The sequence below is a fragment of the Mus caroli genome, chromosome 14 (genome assembly GCF_900094665.2).
Source record: "Mus caroli chromosome 14, CAROLI_EIJ_v1.1, whole genome shotgun sequence".
NCBI lineage: Eukaryota > Metazoa > Chordata > Mammalia > Rodentia > Muridae > Mus > Mus caroli.
The window spans coordinates 57,289,280-57,295,701 of record NC_034583.1 but is presented as its reverse complement, the minus strand read 5'-3'; the positions used below and the strand labels follow the sequence as shown (position 1 = coordinate 57,295,701).

At 46.5% G+C, this 6,422-nt stretch overlaps 1 protein-coding gene across 4 annotated transcripts in view; it reads right to left on the bottom strand.

Annotated features, from left to right (window-relative positions):
* The window catches only part of Chrna2 (cholinergic receptor nicotinic alpha 2 subunit), a 28,517-nt gene that overhangs the window by 13,434 nt on the left and 8,661 nt on the right, over positions 1-6,422 (bottom strand). For 3 of the 4 annotated variants that reach the window (XM_029469314.1, XM_029469315.1, XM_021182094.1), the window contains one exon: positions 5,982-6,133. The gene's annotated coding sequence lies outside the window, so the exon portion shown is untranslated. Of the gene's footprint in view, positions 1-5,981; positions 6,299-6,422 lie in introns of those variants that run through there. The other variant, XM_029469316.1, reaches the window with a different exon arrangement.

Sequence of the window (6,422 nt, the reverse complement as noted above, 5' to 3'; positions counted from 1 at the left end):
AATGGGAATGGGTGGGTAGGGAAGTGGGGGGCGCTATGGGGGACTTTTGGGATAGTATTGGAAATGTAATTGAGGAAAATATGTAATAAAAAAAATAAAAAATAAAATAAAATTTGAGATTTTCAGCCCCTGACCCACAGCCTCACCACCACCCACCACCACCATATTCAACCTCTCCACCCAGCCAGATCCTGTATGCGCAGCCTCCTCTGGGGTCTAGAAATAGATATACATATAGATGATAGATAGATAGATAGATAGATAGATAGATAGATAGATAGATAGATATAGATATATAGATATAGATATATAGATATATAGATATATAGATATATAGATATATAGATATATAGATATAGATATAGATAGATAGATGGATATAGATATAGATATAGATATACCCATCTCAACTGATATTTACAACAGAACTCCTGCGCTGACTAAGGCTTGGGAATCACTGTGGAAGGAGGTGGGAAAGATCCACAGCCAGAGAAACAGGGAGTCTGCTGTGAGATTGTGTCTCCTAGAAATGTCAGAAGCTACACCCAAGACTCATCAACATGAGCTGAGCAAGGACAACTGTCTTAGTCAGGGTTTCTATTCCTGCACAAAACATCATGACCAAGAAGCAACTTTGGAGGGGAAAGGGTTTCTTCAGCTTACACTTCTACATTGCTGTTCATCAGCAAAGGAAGTCAGAGCTGGAACTAAGCAGGTCAGGAAGCAGGAGCTGATGCAGAAGCCATGGAGGGATGTTACGTATTGGTTTGCTTCTCCTGGCTTGCTCAGCTTTGCTTTCTTATAGAACCCAGGACTATCAGCCCAAAGATGGCACCACCCACAATGGGCCCTCCCCGCTTGATCACTTCCAGGGAAATTGATTAGAACCAGATTGTTCTTTTCTTTACATTTTCCCCTGTGTGCCTGCAGTCACCTGTGGTCTCTGGGGGCCTAGATGAGAGGCACTTTTAACTTTAAAAAAAACTTTTTATTGGTTCTTTGTGAATTTCACACCATGCACCCCAGTCCCACTTATTTCTCCATCCCTTCATACTTGCCTTCCACCCTTGCAACCTCCCCCCACCACAAAAGGAAAGAAAAAAATTTTGTTGTGGAAGCTGCACTGTCACGGTGTGTCTCGCAGTATACCCTTTGCCCACACTTGGGTGTTTACATATGTTCATTGCAATGAGTCATTGGTTTGAGGCCTCTGGCTTCTGCTACATTATCAATACCAGAACCTCCCTGGGACTCCTCTTGGATAACCTGTTGTTGCCTGTGTGATGGAGATCCTGTAGTTTTGGATCTGTCTGACGGGTCTCTTCACAGGCTCTAGCGGTTCATGGATGGGGTAGATGTTGGGGTGTGCCAAGTCAAAGCCCTGATCTGTGCCTGAGAGGTATCTGAGCTGGCCAGCCTGCCTGCTCTCCCTCACCACACACCAGGCTTTCTATTCCTGCCCCGGGCTAGGTCATCCAATGCCACCACCAACAAGGAGCAAAGCCAGCAATCCTGCTCTTGTGACCTCAGGGCGACTCACCTGCAATACCCACAACCAGGCACAGCTCTACTTTGCTGCCCAGGTGCAGGTAGACGTTCAGGGTCTGCTCTCCCAAATGTTGCATATGGGGGACTGAGCCAGTTCTTACACTCTCATGACCTTGGGGCCAGTCCTCCTGCCTGCCATAGTTGGTGGGGGACAAAGCGGGGAAGGTGTAGCAGGAGGGCATGCCTCCCTCACCTGTGCCACTGCAGAGCAGACAAGTTGTAGCACCCAGCTTTCCCTAGCTTCCACCCCTCGGAGATGGCTCACCTGCACCCCCACTACCAGGGTCAGCACTACTGTGCAGGCCTGCTCTCCTGGGTGCTGTAGCCAGTGGCGGCAGAACCAGTTCTCCCACTCTGATGGCCTCAGAGCCAGCTCTCCTGCCTGCCAAAGGTGCCAAGGATGGGGGAGGGGGAGAGCATCTCTCCCTTGCCCAGAGACTTTTAAAAACTTCTTGACACTTTTCTACATGTCTACATTTTCTAAATCTCCTACCATAAGCATAATACTGAGAAGTCTTTTTAGTATGCAGTGACATTCACCGCGTGTTCTATGTGTCCTCCTCCAGCCTCACAGGTGCGGCGTCACTCCAAATTCACATAGAACTAAGATTCCAGTCCACCATCTGAGTGGATATAAGCAATCAGGGTGAATTGTGTGATGGGAGGAATAGCCTATGTCCTCGAGAGACATAAGAAAGAAAGCATTGTCTGTGCTCTCAGTGGAGACCACATAGCCTTAAAAAGGAAGATCCTGATGGGATTGAACCTTGAGCATGCTCGTTGAAATAAGATAGACACCAAAGGATAAACATTGTGTGGCTCCACTTCTAAGAAGAGGCACCCGGAGTCATCAGATTCCCAGAGACAGAACTTAGAGTCGGGTGGAGATGAGGAGGTAGTATTTAAAGTGTAGAGTGTCCACTCAGGAGGACGCTGTGGTTCTGAAGTCTGAGCTGGTGGTCTAAGATGGGATGTCATGTTACTGTGTTGCTGTCTATAGGCTGAGGACCTGAATCATGGCACTATCTGTATTTTATCACAATAGTGACAGTATGTCAGAGTCCATCTGTAATCTCACTAGGTTTAAAACATCTGAACTCTCGCATGCCACCAAAACTGGGGCAAAGGGAGCAGAGATTCCAAGAAGAGCAGAATCCTGCTGAGATCTTCCTTCTTAGGATGAGAACTCAGAAGCCCTGCTGTAAACTCGCTTCTTGAAATGAAGACCAAGTTCCCTGCTCCCTTTGTGCCTCCTGCCCAATGTGTCCAGGGAGAACAGAGGCCTGGAGAACTGATGGGGAAGACCAAGGCTTGCCACTGCGGGCAGGAAGTGTGAGCAGGGGAAATAGCTTAATTACTTAATGTATGTGGAATTAGTATATTGTGCAGTATGTGTGTATGTGGTGTGTGTGTGTGTGTGTGTGTGTGTACACATGTAGAGGCCCCAAGTTGAAACTGAGTGTCTTCCTCAATCAATCTCCATTTTATTTATAGAGGCAAGGTCTCTCACTGTACTTGATGCTCGTCAGTTCCAGTTGGTCTAGTTATCCAGCTTGCCCTCGGGGACCCCATAGCTCTGCCTCTGAACTGCTGGGATTATAAACAGCACCCACATCTGCCTGGCTTTTACCTGGTTTCTAAACTCTAGTGTGCATACTTGTGTGCCAAGCTCTTTATCCATCAGCTCATCGCCCCAGATGCCCAGTTACCTATTCTTTATTCATTTCCTTCCCCTACCCTTACCCTTGGCCAAGGTCAACAATGTGTACTATAAGTAACAGACAGAGATTGAAGTCACTTGAATGACAGAGAGGGACCATTAGGAAAGAATAATTCTAGATAACTCAAGTAGTCATATACTCTGAGGTGATCCCTGACATATTTATGTGTCCCCCATCCCCGCCTTGTTGGCTTCAATGCCCCTGGTTCCTTGATCTTCTCTTCCAGGCTTTAAACAACTACCCAGTTTTGGGAAACGCTTCCTTAAGTTTGATTTCTGTGCAAACACCCAAGAAAGACTATAGCTAGGCTAAGCTGAGAGACCTGGAGTAGGTGGCTTGTCCTGTGCCTCTCTCTTTCTCTCTTCCCCTCATCCTCTCCACCCTGGGGGACCTCAAGGCCACCAGGTCTTCAAATTTACCTGGATGAGTGAGTGACTTAAGCCTCACTCTCACTGTCATAACCAGCCAGGGATTGTAAAGAGGATTTACAAAACTCAGTTCTTGGAACTGGAGAGATGGCTCAGTTCTTGAGACCTGGATTCAGTTCCCCAAAGCCACCCACATCAGGAAGCTTTCAATGGCCTGTAACCCTAGTTCTAGGGATCTGGTGTTCTTTTCCGCCTTCCACAGGCACCAGACACATACTTGATGCATAGAGACATACATGCCTGAAACACAATAGTACACGTAAGATAATAGATAATTATAAAAGTTAAAAACCTTAGGTCCTTATATCTAGCATCCCATGGGCAGGAAGGCACACTGTCTTGTTCTTATGCTAGGAAGCAGACTGGGTAAGGACCATCCCAGGGTCCGTCTCATGTTAACATGTCTTCCTAAGAACAATTCATATTAATATCCCTCAGGTTTACAAAGCACATTGGTACCCTTATGGTCCAACATGAGGACTTGCATTGCCCCTGGGAAAGCCTGCAGGGAAACCACTGTCTCCCATGTATAACTAAAATATTGCTTCTTGGAAAAGTTGATAAATCTATCCAGTTCACGGAGCATAGAAATGATAAAACTGGGGCAACTAGATGGAGATAGCATCAACCTCTTACTTGGGTGATCACACAGGAGCTCACCCAACCAATACTTGGCAACATTCTGGAAACACGGACACTATGGTCATTATTGTCAAGACTGGGGTCTGTGATGAACAAGGTGTTCAGCCCCAAGCTTTGGCTCACCTAGGTCCAAAGTTCTAGAATGTCCCTCTGTATGGAGGCAACTGACTCCTCCTTTTAACTAATACCATGGCTGCAGATTCCAAGGTTACAGTCTGAGTGTTATCACAACGAAAAAAGATTTGCTCCCTCCTATTAATGAGGCCAGGGATGCAGGAGTGCTGAGGTTGTGTTGTTTAGAGATCAGAGAAAAGATGTCTGTTAAGGGCTGTCTGGTGCAATGTGCAAATGAGACACTATTGGCTCCAAAGACTGTGTTTGAGTTGCCTCCGATTTCCACCTTTTGTAATTAGCCCACCGTGATCATTTCATTAATTTGTCACCGGAAACCAAAGAAGAAATTGTTCCATGTAATCAGCAGTAATTAGAGTAACCTTCCACCACTAGTTACAAAGATTTAAAGTGAAAGGCTCTGGACTCTGAGCCCCAGCATCAGAGGATTAGCAGTTCTGGAATAAGGATGCTGGTAAAATAATGTCATTATTTGTTAAGTCTCGGTAAACGAGATCTATGCAAACAAACACACAAACAAAAACTATTCCACACACACACACACACAAAAACTATTCCACATATAAAGGGCTCGGGTGTGAACGTTCCCACTGGGGTGATGCTTATCAGGGTCTAGCAATCCCCAAAGCCCTGGCACTTATTACAACTTTGCTTATCTACCTAGATTCAAATCCACTGAAGTCAGTATAACTCAGACCCTCTACCCTGTCCACCTTCCTACTGCAGCTGCTACTTACCTGCCCATTTATCAGAACACACTTTTACCCTTTCTGGAAGCACTGCCTCTCCCCCAAACATGCTTAGATTTCCCCTCCTGACTGCCATCCAGAAACCCCTCATGTCACATTACGACACAAACAACTCCAGTTCTCCACCAAAGAGACTCCTGGATTAGAGGAAATGATGCCAATGCCAGTTGTTCATTTTCCAAATCACACCCACTAACATGCTCTAAGGATGGAGGGCTCACACTTTGCTTCCATGGCTGCTCTGCTTAGTGCCCTGCTCATCACAGTAGAGTAACCTCTCTCAAGGTCAGGTGGCATCTTGAAGGTCCTGTGCCGTCACCAGCTGAGGCAATACTCTGTCTAACTCCAACTCTGATCCACACAAGCCATGGAGAACATGCTAGCTTTCATGTTAGTAAAGACCACCGCTGTCTGTTCATCTAATTCATCTAAGTGTGTAGAAAGAATACTCATTGAATGAAGAGATAAATGAACAAGAGAATGGAAGTGACAAGAACATAAAAGTGAGCACTACTACAAGACAGAAGACTCCACAGCCACTCAGAAGTGGTCCCTTCACAGTGTTCTGAGTGGGTCCAGCAGGGTCAACCAGAAGGCTGAATTTTGTCCAGCAGCAGATGACTTCCAGCATTCTGACATGACCATTTCCTAAGTGCTCACAAATTGCTAACTTCCTTCTGAACGCACACCCACAGTCTCCCCAGCGTGCTGAGCACCTCTACCTAGACTAAGCCTTGAGAGTGAACAGCTTGCTTACTTACCTATGGTCATAGAAGGAGACAGGACCCTTGAGGGATGCAGAGAAGCAGCCAGCTGGAGATGGGGGTAGCTGATGAGGGTCCCTTGATGGAAGCAGTGACAGGTGCAGATCGGAGCTCAGTCGCTTCAGCTCATGGTTGCACAGACACAGAAACTGAAAGTTTTGGGAGCCACTGTAAGGATGAGGGACTCAGGCTTGCTTCCTGGGGATAAGTGGTCCAGTTCAAGAGTGCTCAGTTTTTCTGGGGCTGCTCAGCTCCAGGAGACAGCAGAGGCTTATGTAGGTGCCACAGAAGAGGCTATTTCGGAGAGCCACCAGCACTACGGCTTCTGCAGACTGTTCTCTCTCTCTCTCTCTCTCTCTCTCTCTCTCTCTCTCTCTCTCTCTCTCTCTCTCTCTGTCTCTTTCTGTGTGTTTGTGTTCACGAGCATGTGTGTGAATG